The 15552-nt window shown below is 34.2% G+C and overlaps 1 pseudogene; it reads right to left on the bottom strand.

Moving 5' to 3' along the window:
* Positions 1-3507, bottom strand: part of LOC128237661 (copine-8-like) — a 94909-nt pseudogene extending 91402 nt beyond the window's left edge.
* Between the last annotated feature and the right edge of the window lie 12045 nt (positions 3508-15552).

Below are 15552 nucleotides of genomic sequence, written 5' to 3'. Positions count from 1 at the left end.
TATGCCATTTCAATAAAGCGCAATCAAATGTATATGTTTGCAAGACTTTTCATTAAAATTGAAAACAAATAATCGTAAAGAACGCTATTTTTAGTAATTCAAAACTACTGCGCTCTATGACGTCAGTAAAAAACGTCGCACGCGCTTTTAAGTGTAATTGTACAAAAGTTTGTTTTCAAAGTCATTTTACCACAAATTGATCAATTTAGATATGCAAGAAAAAATATCAATCATGTTTTTCCGGTCCAGATCGAAAAATCCGACCCTCGGGCACGCTGCGTGGCCAGTAACTCGGCAAGCCTCGTATTCGGCTTACGAACGGGCCCTCGGGTCGGATTTTTCTATCCGTACCGGAAACACATGATAAATACTTATGATATTTTTACCAAGTGATCATAAAACGCTATATTTCTCGAGTAAAATATTGACTTAAGACTTCCACTAGGTGAAATTTAGTGCGGTCATTCACTGAAACAAAAACATTTGTTTCTGTTTATATTATTATGCCTTTATAAAAATGGAATAACATGGTAGTAAGTTGTTTTTCTGAAATGACGTCGTTGAAATCGTGTCACTTTCATGTGCGCTTACGTATGATTTGTAAATTTACATTTTACTGACCGTTCCAAGGGGGACCTAACAATTCTTGATAATCATACCTATTTTTATATATATAGTATGTATGCACTGTGCTGTTTGTTGAGTTTTGTGCTGTTCTTTTATGTTTCTTGTTTGTGATTTTGTGTTCTATGTCTTTTGCGTTTGCCCAGAGCCACTAAACCGGGTTTATGTTTAAACGTTTTACTACTGAGCTTGTTTCTGTAGCTTTTTGCATACATATTGGACTTGAGAGTGTGCTTAAGGTACATACTGGTGGAAATAACATATTGGTATTAAACAATGAAGTATCATTCTGAATTTACCAAAAATCTCTATAAATGGTTGTACAGTTTACTGTAAATCGTGTTATAGAAGGGTGGACTGTTTAAAAACGCCAAATGTATTGTGTATCTTACCTATGGTGCCAGACTGCAAGCTCGAGCTGGCGATCCCAATCGTCATTACACAAACGCTGTAAACCAAGCTCGAGAAGACGCCGTCTGACGTGAAATATACACTTCCTGGTAATTGGCAGCTAAAATCAACGAGTAAAAGAATATATAATATATCAGCAGTATTTCATTTTTAAAAACAATATGATGTGAGTATAAGCGAAATGATGACCATGTCGTTTTTAGGTACAAATCAGTAAAATACTCTTCATTTTATTTATCTATTACAGTATAACATTACAAAAGTAAGTCTGCGTCCAAGTTCATTTAATTATTTCAGAGGAGCGTTTGGTTTGGGCATCTTACAGAAACAAGAGGTTAACAGGAAACCTGGGATGTTGTGTCTTCTTGTTCGTCTCGGTGCGGTATATGGGATAGAACGTCACATTGTCAATACTGCGGGATATCCCCAGGTACACGTCCGGCTGTAACATGAGGAAACAAACTTGGTTTATGGACATTATGCATTAATCTCTAACGGTTTCAAATTATAGCAAATACAAACCATTGCATTATTTTTGCTCGATAACACAATTAAAAACAAATTGAACCACGCGAAAATGGAAGATTTTTTTCTGCCTATGACCTTGCCGTTCTTGTTGAGTTTCTATGCAAGTCCTTTTGTCACGCTGACAATAAATGAGACGATTTTTCCCTTTTATATTCATATAATGTTTTATGCAAATGAAACTGAATAGATTATTCAAGATCATGTCCACAACCTTCTTACATGCTGTTTTCAATGACTTACGTAAGTAAATATCATAAGTATTTCAATTTATGGAATCCAATTGTTAAACCTGGCACGCAGAGTGTTTTACAGCGAGTACAGATATCCACTTCCGGTTCGACTAGATCAAGGGACGACAGCTCCACTGAGCAAACAAAGTCGTGCTGATAGATGTTCGGGGACTTGCATGGGGTGATAATTAACTTAACTATCACCATCAAACATTGAGGGCGTAGAGTTTTCATTCAATAAATGAGTGAAAGTTTAATCATACCTTATTTTCACAGTTTGAGAATAACTCGCCTGACACACCCCTCTCCCGCCGAAGCCCGAGAATACCTCGCGATTATTGTTGATAGCTCAAGAAATCAAATTTTAAATAGTTTTTTCAGACACAAAATTAGATTCCAACTCCTTACTTTCTTTTAAAATTCTGGAATCATACTTATACCTAATTCGATTTATCATGTCGTAATCCAAACCAAAAACATAATCTATTGAGTCTTGCGAGCTTATGTTTATTGAACTTGGCCAATAAATATATCTTATATATCATTATTTGGCAATGCACTTAAGCATATAAGTTTTGTATACTCGACAAAAGAAATCATGCATCAACGCGTTTCAAAACGAATCGTTATCAGTCACAAGTAATATACATTTTTACATGTAGGTAGGTCTTTGAAGACCCCAATTTTCGTTAGTGCATATGGCCACTGAAGCCTTGTTGTTGCGTGATTGGTTGGTTGACATTATCACGTGATGATATCAATGTATTGTTAAAAGTGAAAATTATTAATCACATTTGCTCGCCAAATGGGTAATACCCGGTGGCGAGGGTAAATAAGCTTACCCCCCTCCCATCTGTATAAGTCCTTGTGGCCTAGTGGTTAACACGTCGATTTTCTATTTTTTGCTTGACTTTATCAGAGTGGGTTTGCGTTCCATTAAAACCAAAATATATTTTTATTTTTTAATTGTATGGGTTTTTTCTGCAATTTCGATATTAAAGTGTACAAACATGATTAAAAAGGTGTTTTCAAATGCAATTACGGGGAGACAATGTTTTTGTCCAAAAACATGAGCGAGTCTCTTTAACATAATTGCAGAGCCTGTAAACTTCAGGTTAAGAAAGGTTATCTCACGCCTGTGGTGTTTCAGTTTGAGATTGTTTTTATTCTGGGAAGGGGGATGCGCGAATACCCAACGGGAGCCTACTTATCCCGTTTGGTAACCACACACCTAACACACATGGGGATTGCCTCCGGGTTCCCCGATAACATTGAACAGAGCTAGGAGTGGTCTTGTGGGAAGGCGTTCGCTATTCTGTGGGTTCGAGCCAAACCAGGCACGTTCTATTAGCCTCACTCTCAATTACCAAGTGTGATTCAGCTTATAAAACTGTCCTCGTAATCAAGCTAAACTAAACTCTTCAAAGTTGAATAATCAATTTAAAACGGCTTGTACCTTAAGCGTATTTCTGATGGCCTCCGTCTGCCCCACCTTGTGCCACTGTCCGAAGTGTTTGTAGAAGGGCACACACATTGGGTCGCTCTTCGTGAGTGTATTCATGTCCGCAAACCCCGCGTAGCTCACCAGAATCTCGCAGCGTGCACTACTCGCGTACTTCCGGTCCGCGAAAAGCAACCAACTGCCTCCTCCATTGGAGATCTGACTGAAAGTTTCATTTGTCAGATCCGTCTGATCAGTTAGCTTTATTAGCATAAACACATTTTGAAATCAGACTAATTTATTCGCACCGACAAACGTAATCATGGGTCATGAGTCGACAAACATGTAACTACACGTATTGCCATTGTTATCCTGTACGAAGCTGCATTTTATTTGTGGTAATGGCTTATTAAAAAGTGATGTGTATGAACGTTCACACCGCCGACGTTGAAAATACCTCGATTTATTTTATTTAAAACCATGATTAAACGCGTAGAGCTTAGGAGGTACTGCAATGTAAAAGTTCTGAAGACGGAAGCTGAAAATGAATTCATGTTCCGACTAATGCCTCCGCCACTGGAATCGTCGCTCCAATTCACATTTAATCATTTAAAGGATCTCTGATGATTACAACCGCCAAATTTCCATTTAGCTTTTTATTGGGTTTATAACTAGTTATACCATGCGATACAAAATAAAACATACCTTTGATAATTGATATCTATCATTCAAGTGGATCCAACGTGCTAAATTAAACACTGTAAGAATAGGATATTCACTAAATTCAACAATTTTATACTGATTGTGTCAATATAGTTCCAAAAACATTCTGTTCGTTGGTAGTCTGCCTAGAGATTTGAATGAACATGGGTCATTATCATCAAAGAATCAGTTACGTAAGAATATTAATCCATTTTTTTAAAGTAATTATTTATTCGAGTGGGTTATAAAAGTTATTGCGATGTCATTGCGAGAGAACACGATTACAGTACCGAATTTTACAATTTAAAAAGATCCTTTTGTTTTGACAAACAGACAGCAGTTGTCTTATATCTTCAAACATAGATTCCTAAATAACCTCATTCGCGCGGTGGAATAATCAATTCTGAATACAAACAATTTAATCAATATCTATTTTGAAAGAAGAACTCTTTCGGTGACAAGAAAGGTTAAGATTAATGTACATGATAAAGCATGTATATCTAATGAAGTGTGTAAAGTCGATTTATAAACTTAATTCTAGGCACATAGACACGCTTTAAAGTGAAACTCTTATCCAAAACCAATACATACACATATATAATAAACAGAAATGAATAGTGCATCTTTTAGTACCATTATTTCTAAAGCAGCAGTCAAAATAGAACGCAAATGTTAGAAAGAAGCGATTTTCTCTCAAACGTCTATCCATGCAGGCACGGATTCAACCCTGGGCTTTAGGACTGAAGCCCCCCAGCTGGGCTCGAAGATACGTTAGGGGCAGGCTAGTCTTTGTTTTTTCTTTAATCGTTAACAAATGCAGGGCTGATGTGTCAATTTTATGCGGAGTATTCCCTTATCAATAAAACATATACATCATGGTTACATCATTATTCAAAAGTTAAGATTGTTTCTACACATTGTTTAAAAGCTTTCAAAGAAAGAATTGATTATGTTTGAATACATATATGCTTTTTTCTAGAAATATTTGTATCCTTGTACTGGATGTTAGTCCATGTGTTTTGTTTATGTCTTAAGATTAGTTGTCTTTGTACTGTTATCTTTGCACTTATAACTATTTAGCACCGTTACCAAACCACTGTATTCTTTTAAAGTATCATTGCCTTACATTTGCCTAAACGTTCCTCTATGGAGATAAGAGAGGGAACACTCTCACAGGTATCTATAGGCGAGATGAAAGCTGTTGTTGTTGTTTTTTGTTTTTTTCTCTATCACTATATATATAAATTGATTAATGATTCATGCATTTATTCATCTATTTATTGTTTATTTGTATGTGTATGCGTATTGTGTATTTTGTGTAATGTGACGATGAGCTGTTTATATGCTTAAGTCAAAAAAAAAAAATCTGTTCTGTTCTGTTCTGTTTAAAATGTGCATTTCAATCAAACTTAAGAAAATCATTTGGTTTCATACTAAAGAGAAACGGTCTCAAGCAACATTGAACTCATTGTGGAGTAACGTTAGCAAGAAACAAAAAAAATGAAAACTTACTGAATCAGAAATGTGATATTTAAGTGATTTTCCCCTGATATTTACTTAATTGTAAGATAATTACTAGTTTAGTGTCTTTCATTTGTCATTTTTTATTTAAGATACTGGAGTGAAACTTACCAACAGTAGTATTAATATATGTATAACATATAATTACTCAGTTTTCTATATATTAAACACAAAACATGTTCTTGTTTTTTTTATAACTGAGAGATAGTAATGACAAGGAAATTTACAATACTGACATTTTCCCTTATTGCTGCTCCAATTATGCATTTTATGTTTTTGAATTTGTTTGATAACAAAGTGTCCTTTCGATAGACTTTTTCAACCCTCCAAATTCTAAATATGACCGTTCATATGATAATATACGTATCTTTTTTGTTAGTTATAAAACAAGAAATATCATTAAAAGTATTAGTGTATAATACATATTAACGCCATCTCGCGATTTATTTTGATTTTGATTTTTTCTCCTTCTTGTGCGTAAAGTTTTAAATCCGAAGCATATTCATTTGCTTTAAAGTTTGTTTGGACAAACTGTTAGTGAAAAAGACAATTCAGTTAATTTGCGTAACATTTTCTTTATTTATTTTTGATAAAATATCAAATATCATTTACTTAAAGGTCATTAAACGTATATACGTATAGATAAAACAAAATCATCTTCGTATATGGCGCAAATCAATGTATAAACCTGTGCATGTATAATGACTATGATCACTTATATCTCCTTTATGTATGTTCCTTGTAGGAACTGTTTCGCATTTAATTTAATACGGAAATTTATTCATTGAGAGAAACATTACGGTAGTAATATCAATAATAATAATTCAGTAATCTTGTATAAAAGGTGATTTCAATGGAGAAAGGAAGTAAACGAGCAAAATCCATTTGATCTAAACAAAGGTCATTTTTTGTTGACTTTCGTAAAGGAAATTAATACATGTTTTGTTTCCCTAAACAAAATTCCGATGTTTTGTAGAAATTAATTATTTTAAAGTTTAGACATTCAAATATTTCTACCTGAATCAAGCACTGGATGTAATAAATTATAATAATTAACTAATTTAATGTTATACTAGCTTTCATTGCCAGGTTTTACCATGTTCTATGCATTTTTATCTGATTGACAAGTATAAATTCTGTATAATTATCGTCTGCTTCTGTGTTCATATCGGAGGGTCCTTACTGAAGGGCCAACTGACACTGTAGGCGTAGCCTTATCGCAATGGGCGTGGTGTCAATTGTATCTATGTTGCAAATTTTATTTTAGTATTTTACAAACATTTTAAGAATGTTTTCTATGTTTTTTCCCAGCTCTCTGACAGCGGTTGATGTTGAAGATATCAGCTCGTACATTAAACGACAGGGCTCCTTAACAGACAGTGAAAGGCATCATGTCATGAAGAAAGACTGGGTTCCTTCACCACAGTTTCAGTTCCCAAAGACACAATGTGGCCACAAAGATGTTAAGATCGACATGTCCATTGTAGAGGCATTGTCTGCAAAGAAGAACCTTAGGAGAATGGCTCTACCAAGTGTTCAAAAACCTACTATTGGACAGTGTTTAGACCCAAACAATGCAAATAAGTGCAGGGCCATCCGCCCATTTATTCAGTCTTTGCAAAGTTTAATAAGCTGCCAGTTTTGCAGAGTGTAGTGTCATGACAATGTCCTATTGTTTGTCCAGATAATAAAATTGCATCTAGTTTAAATATGATCTGTTCCTAAACTTAGTTCAGTTCTTATAAGTGCATTTAATCCTTATCCTTGAGAACTTCGAACTTCTTACCATTGCAAATTTTATATGTTAAATGTTCATATATCTTGTATTAAAGATGGTATTTATATGAGATGACCTTGTTATTTCCTGTCTCCCAAGGATTCGTGTATTCTAATATGTAAAGAAGTAGGAAATCGCACAACTATGAGGCCAAAGAGTGTTTTATAATGACTATCTGCTGGAAAATTCGTCCATTCTAATAATCATAATAATGTTATGTAAAATGCACCATTTCATCCAAAAAAAGTCAAAGTTTTCCTTAAACGTGATGGAACACCCCTCCCGAGCCCACCACTTGTAATCCACCCCAGCAATGACTTGTCTAGAGCCGGCCCTTTCATGATCAATACATTTACGCTGTTCGATTAGATCAACTTTGAACAATTAATCAAAATTAATATTCTTAACTTACGTGTCATTCATTTAAACTAAATCGACTAAACATCTAATCAGTCTACTGACCATTTCATTCTGTGGTTGGCATCAATTTGGCCCCATCGCTCGGTATCAATTCTACTAAAATATTCATTCCAAAGTTGCACACTTATTTACTAATAATTCAATCTTTCACACAAGCAAAATATTCAGAATTTAATAACTATGAAAAGCCAATTTCATTTCCCATTACTAGTACTAAAATAAATAAGTACTAAATCATGTTAACATATGAAATATCCTACTGCTAATAAGTACAAGCGATACTATTTGTCGGTCTCAGTCTCATCTGGTTTCAGTTTAAAAAAAGAATAGTAGCTATTTGCACAATAGGTCCGTGCTATCTCATGAATTGAGAAGGTGTGAATAACCGGGGGATAATAGAATTACAGTTTATTAACGTCCTTAAAAAAACAAAACAAGATCACTTATCAGAAGATATTTATTTCACCAATTATATTTATATGCAATTTCAATAAAACAAATAATAATAAAAGGCACAGATAGCTATCAAAACAAAGTCGAAATCTAATCAGATATATCCCCAATCAAATTCTAATCATACACTATACTATCAATGCAAAATAACATGAACTACTTTAATATACTTAACTGGATCAGCTGCTAAATATAATGCTTATTAGGAATTTAATGTCATTTAGTGTTATTTTTTTAAACATTGAACCAGGTAGATCAATAAAATCCCATGTTAATTCTTTATCATGATATTTATCATGTCATGATTAAAAATAGTAAACATGAACCATGAAATTGTAAACTATGTATGTAATAAACAGCAATCATGAAATTGTACACCATGTTTGTATTAAACGTAAATCGTAAAATTGTTCACCATGTATGTAATAAACAGGGTATCGTGAAATTGAACACCATGTATGTAATATACACAAATCGTGAAGTTGAACACTATGTATGTAATAAACAGGAATCATGAAATTGTTCACCATGTTTGTATTAAACGTAAATCGTCAAATTGTTCACAATGTAAGTAATATTCACGAATCAAGAAATTGTACACCATGTATGTAATAAACAGGAATCATGAAATTCTACACCATGTTTGTAGTAAACGTAAATCGTGAAATTTTACACCGTGTATGTTATAAACAGGAATCATGTAACTTGTTACAAACAGAAATCGTGACATTGTACACCATGTATGTAACTAAAATGAATCGTGAGATTGTACTGCATTAATGTAATAAACATGAATCGTGAAATTGTACACCGTGTATGTAAGTAACATGAATCATGAACTTGTACACCATATATGTAATAAACAGATTTTTTAAGATTGTATAACATGTATGTAATAAACAGAAATCGTGCAATTGTATTCCATGTATGTTATAAACTTGAATCATAAAATTGTACACCATTGATGTAATAGACATGAATCGTGCTATTGTACACCATATATGTAATATACAGAATTCTTCAAATTGTGCACAATTTATATAATAAATAAAAATCGTGAAACTGTACACTATGTATATAATAAACAGAAATCTTGAAGTTGTACACAATGTATGTAGTATGCAGGTATCGTGCATCTGTATACCATGTATGTAATATACAGATATCGTGCATCTGTGCACCATGTATGTAATAAATAGATATCGTGCATCTGTACATCATGTTTGTAATAAACGGAAACCGCGCAATTTGCACCATGTATGTAATAATGAAAGTGAACACTATGCATGTAATAAACAGGAATCATGAAATCATACACCATTTTTTTTTAATAAACAGAAATCAAGAAATTGTACACCATGTTTTCATTTAGGGTGAATCGTTAAATTGTAGATCATGTAAGTTATAACCAGAAATAATAAAATTATACACCATGTATGTAATTATTATGAATCGTGCAAATTCACACCATGTATGTTATAAACGTGAATCGTGAAGTTGTACACCGTGTATGTAATAAGCAAAAAGTAGTGCAATTGAACACCATGTATGTGATAAACAGTTATCATGAAATTGTACACCATTCATGGAAAAACAGGAATCATGAAATTTTACAACATGTATGTGATTAACAGTAATCATTGAATTGTGCACCATGTATGTAATATACAGATATCGTGCATCTGTACACCATGTTTGTAATACACGGAAATCGTGAAGATGTACACCATGTATGTAATAAGCAGGAATCGTGAAATTCTACACAAATAACGTGTATGTTATAAAACATTAACAGGAGAACAGAAAAGAACATTTATTATGACTGAAGCATTACAAGCTCATAACCCTTGTAACCAAACATTGAAAACAACATAATATCAAGGCAATTACTTCACTTTTCAAAAAAAAATATTTTTCGAATAATAAGTCTTATTTGTAAACGTAATTGGGAACACACGAGTAATTAAATGTTCACTTGGCATGCCACAAACAGTTTTTTTAAGATATCAAGCGTAAGAGTATATACATTTTGAAAGCCTGGTGATCGATTACTATTTAAGTATCAATTGAAACCTTTAATTGGGAAAAAAAAACAATATTTAAACATATACGAGTTATTAGTTATATTTCAAACAAGCTTTTTCGGTCCTGAATTATTTTAAAATACGTGTGCTCATAAACGACCTAATAACCATGTTCCATTTCGGTACAAATCGTCACTAAATGCGTTTCAATACAACATTATAACACGACAATACTTAAGAATGCGTCAAAATGCATGAACTGTTATGGCCAATATATTGAACGAAGACGCAAAGGCGTTGACCATACGTCGCCTCTTTTTTGTTGAGAGCTCTTGAAGTCATTCTACTTTAACCGGCAACATTCGCTGCCTCGGCAGCGAGTAAATGGGGAGTGGCTTATTGTACATTCCCTCAGCTCTGTACCTGTCTGTTAAACTCTTTATTGTATCTTTAGAACACTGTGGAGAAATGTAAACAAACAGGGCTGATCAGAGCAACCGATGTATTTCCGCACACTTCTATCCAATGGCATATGTATCTACTATATGAAATAAAGATGACCAAGCCAACTTTTCCAGATGTTTTCTTTGAAATGATTGTTTTTCCTTTTTCTGACTGGCATTTTGTAATTTCGGCTAGATCTTTTTCTCTATGGGACACCCCCCTCAACTTAAGAATCTACATTATCATTCCAGTCCAAACTGGCAAGGTTTATTCTCAGTTTGGAATCCAAAACTAATTATTTTGTCAACATACTATAATAATGCTTTATTGAATGCATCCACAACCCTAGTACAAATTGATACAGTTTAGTCTGCCATAACATAACTCAGATAGTGTTGACACCTTTAATTGATAATTAAATGTCACTGGCTGGAATCTGGTTTGTCAATTGATAACTGGAAATCATATGCACATTTGAGTCAAAAAGGAGATTTTAAACACAGTTATACATGCACATTTGCAAGTCATGGAACTAGGTACTGCCTTCTGTTAAAATAATTACTTTGGGCGGAATAAGAATACTCAAATATGGAACAAAATAATCAGGACAAAGAGAGATATATAGGTTACATGCCTAAAGAACAATAGCTAGGAGAAATTCATTTTACATGGCTGGGATATATACATTTGTAATGATGACAAAGGTTTTGATAGAGAGGTGATGGAGTATATAACATTGAGGCAATGAGGTTCATGATTTGTTTAAAAAAAAACCCAGACAATATGAAAACAGTGCTATATATTAAAACCTGGGAAAGATTCACCAGAATTATTAAAAAGGAAAAAGTGTTAATATCATAGAAAACAATTAGATTGAAACTGTAGCATAAAAAGCTGATGATTGCTATCAATAATTTCTGGATATGCTTAAATCAGGTAAAAAAAACTTATCAAGGTTTGTCCACTTTTGTAACTTCAGTTTTTGATAGAGAGGCATGTCGTCTGCTACAAGCAAGCTGCTAGGAATGTAAACACCAGCACGTGGTAATGTTTACAACACAGAGTTCATAACCCCCAAAACACAAATTAGCCACTTCCCCGGCAAATTCAAATTTTCAATCGACATGTCATTCATAACCACAATATTAATTATTGAGCTTCAGTGTTTATTCCGTCGTCAGTGAAGACAATGTATTCAATATAAATGTTTGCTTGTTGCCACACTCAAAATGAATCAATCGGTATTCTGATTTTAAATTTGATCTCGGTTTAAAGAGATTGCAAAAAAGAGATATCCAATAGCATGCATTCAATGTTCTTACGTATATTACCATTCAAGAGGCATTAACACCGATTTAACAGACAACTAGGTATGTAAATATCATAAATGTTTAGATTCAATGGAAGCCAGTTTTAAATCCTGGTTGTACGGAGATTTTAACAGCGAGTACCTATATCAACTACCGGGTCTCTAGTATCGTGGGTCGCGATGATGGAGTTTCCCGTGTCAGAGGAGATTATCAAAGCATATCTTGTATTATTATCAATATCACAATTAATATAAGGGCGTTTAGCATAAAGTGAAAGCACACGTTATCGTTAGAGTTCAAGGCTCGTTTCCAACTCGTCATTGTTTTTGGAAGCTTTCGAATATAATATGACATCATTTATAGAAAGGTAAGATTCAAGTTATTTCTATTTTTTAAAACACCAATAGCATAATTATTATAAAGTCAATCAATCGTGAACAACACCAAATATTACAGACAGTTAAAACATCTCTGTGAGCTTAGGAATTCTGTTCATTTAAATACGCTTCATCTATCGAAATACTTAACTGATTATATATGTATGCCAATGCCAATTCATTGTAACATGATCTTTCTATAGAATTTCTTTAGAACCAAACTTCTTCGAGCAACATTCTTAAAGCTCAGATTTATCAAATTATTATTAAATCTATTAATAGTCCGCTGACAAATTATGTGCCCGTGTAACTAGAGTATTTTCGATGGCTTGGATTCGCCCCACTTCGCGCTACTGTCTATAAAAGAGCATACCTATTAGGTCGCAATTTATGAAGGTATCCATGTCCTTGAGCCCCGTTCAGATCACCAAAATATCGTTCCTCACAGCTGCTCGCGCACATTGGGTTCATAAGACGCCACCGTCCACCTTCTTCATTCGAGATAGAAGTATAATTTGTCAGAGAAGTCCTATTTACACATTGAATTTGCCTTTTTTCATACACATACTCTAAAGGAAGAGCTACGTCCGCGTATAACAACGTTCGTAAGTTTCTTTAATCGGTAATGGGTCATTGTACTTCAGTTATTGTTGCCATGGTTGTGGGTTAACATCACCTGTTAATATTTTTTGGACGAAGCTGAACGTCAATTAAGGTTATTGAATACTTAAGATTGAAATGTTTGCACACCATTGCCGCCGTCGCTGACAATACCCCGATGTTTGTTTCCTTGAAGACCACAATGTTAAATAGTTTGTAGCTGAATATTAATTCGTGTTCAGGTTCATGCCACTAATTGATCGCCTGACGGATTCAAATTTATTTTTTATAAAGTCTTCTGACATCCAAAACTCCATTAAGCTAATTACGACCACGAAATTGCCACTAAGTCAGTAATTGGATTTATTTAGCATGTTATTTAGAAAGAACGAGAGAGGTACTTCGAGCTCAACACGAAGAATTTGTCCGAGTCATAACTCGACAATCCGTGGACCCCTGATCATCGACCTTAAAATGGAGGTTGGGCCTGACCAGAAGATAATGCCTTTAGATTTAAGAGTCATCGGATTAAATATCACGTTCACAGTGATATTTAACTGGAAAAGGTTGTCGAAGCTTGTCCGAGTGATAAAACAACAATGCCTGGACCTATGGTCATAACATTTGAAAGGAAGGCTTGGCATAACTCATAGATGACCCCTATTGATTTATTTAAGGTCAAGGACACAGAGACCTTGAATGCTTAAAGGTTGTCCGAGTGATAACTCGAAGATGCGTGTACCTATGACCCTCAAACGTGACTTGGAGGATGGGTCTGACCAGTATATGACCACTATTAAATTCAAGGGTCATCGGGTCAAAGGTCAAGGTCACAGTTACCTTGAATGCAATCTCAACAATTCATGGATCAGCCTTGACATGAAGGAAAGGCCTGACTAGTTGATTATCCGTATCTATTTTAAGGGTCGGAGGTCAAGGTCATAGTAGCATTTAAAGCGAAAAAAACCCAAAGCTATCCGAGTGATGACAACGGTCATCAAACTTTACATGGAGACTGGTCTTGATTAGTAGATGACCCCAATATATTTTAGGGGTCATCGGTTCAAAGGTCAATGTCACATTGACCATGAAGCTTAAGACGTTGTCCACTTAATAACTCGACAATACCTGCACCCATGGTCCTCAAACTTGACTTTGAGGATAGGCCTAAGCAGTAAATGACCCCTGTTGAGTTTAGGAGACATCGGGTCAAAATTCAAGGTCTCAGTGACGTTGAACGCAAAAAGCTTGTCTGTGTGATAATTTGACCATGACTGCACCCATGGCCCTCTAACTTGATAAGGATAGGGTAGTAGATTACCGATATGGATTTGAAAGGTCATAGAGGCAAAGGTTAGGGTCACAACTCATTTTGGTCAATAAAATTTATGTCATTCCTACTTATTCCCTGCTGCTAAGAGGATTTATGTTTATTTGCAAATGTCAGTCATCATTCGAAAATGATTTAAAACTGTACCTTATATCCTCACACTTTATGGTCATAAACTTAAAACTGCCTCAAAGGCATCCAATGTCAATGACAAATCAGCTGTCATTATGGACCAGGCATATTTCATTCAATTGTCCAAATATTCCTGACAGCATGTCGCTCGGGGGGTGGGGCATAATATTTGACAATAATCTCTAGTTATTTTATCTTTTTTTCAGAAAACGATCAACGTAAATTAATTAATTTGCGCTACAACTATGCAAGTTTGATAAAGCCCGACACAGTATGTCGTATAGTAAATAAGAAAACATGTACAAAAGTGTTGCAGTAGTTTTTGTGACAAATATGGCTGAAATCATTTATGAACCAATAACATGGCATTTTGTTTTTGAAAATAAATTCCATATTCCATGTATACGAATTTGGTAGAATTTAAACGTGCCATATTTGGTCGTTAAACAGCCAATACATCGCATTCATTTTTAAACAAAATGGTATGGCTGATTATCTCGTTATACTTCTTTATAAGTGCTATACAAATGACATTGGTATTTGTTATATTGCGGTACTGCTGAGATTATACAGTATTTTAAAATGCAAATTTCGTGTTGTTGTGGAACTGAGTTTTAATATTTATGGATAGATCTCTTAAAACACAAGTGTTTTGCATGCTCATGGCAACGTTTGTCCGTCGCACCAGTTAACATCTCTTTAGTCTGACATCTGAAATAAAGAAACAAATATAAAGCAAAAATAACGCACAACGATAGCTTAAGCTTAAATGCAAAAAAAAACACAACAACAATGATTCAAAAACTAACAAAATGTAACTTCATTTATTCATATTGCTTTAGTTTATTACGGGAACATATTTCAGTTGAGGGCTTGCGTGCCTTGACAGTTAACAATTAAGATCTCCACTTTACACACGTTATCATTGAACGATCTATGAGACCTCATAATAAGCAATAACCTATTCTTATTGCGAGACAAAACGGTTGACTAAAGAGTATCGATTTTCATAATTTAAAATGATCCTATTGTTTTGGCTTACAAACGGAAATTAGCTTATATCACTTTACATTAATACCAAGACAATCATGCATTAAAAGAAGCTCTCTTTCAGAGGCCAAAATGTTTTAAATCTATGTAAATATTTAGTTGTGAACAATGTAATTGTCAAACATAATTACTGCGCCTTAATGTCAAAGAAAATTCAATGGTCCGCTTTAAAGGAATT

The sequence above is a fragment of the Mya arenaria genome, chromosome 6 (genome assembly GCF_026914265.1).
Source record: "Mya arenaria isolate MELC-2E11 chromosome 6, ASM2691426v1".
In the NCBI taxonomy this organism is placed as follows: Eukaryota; Metazoa; Mollusca; class Bivalvia; order Myida; family Myidae; genus Mya; species Mya arenaria.
Note: the sequence above shows the minus strand (reverse complement) of the source record. Positions and strands in the feature narration are given on the sequence as shown.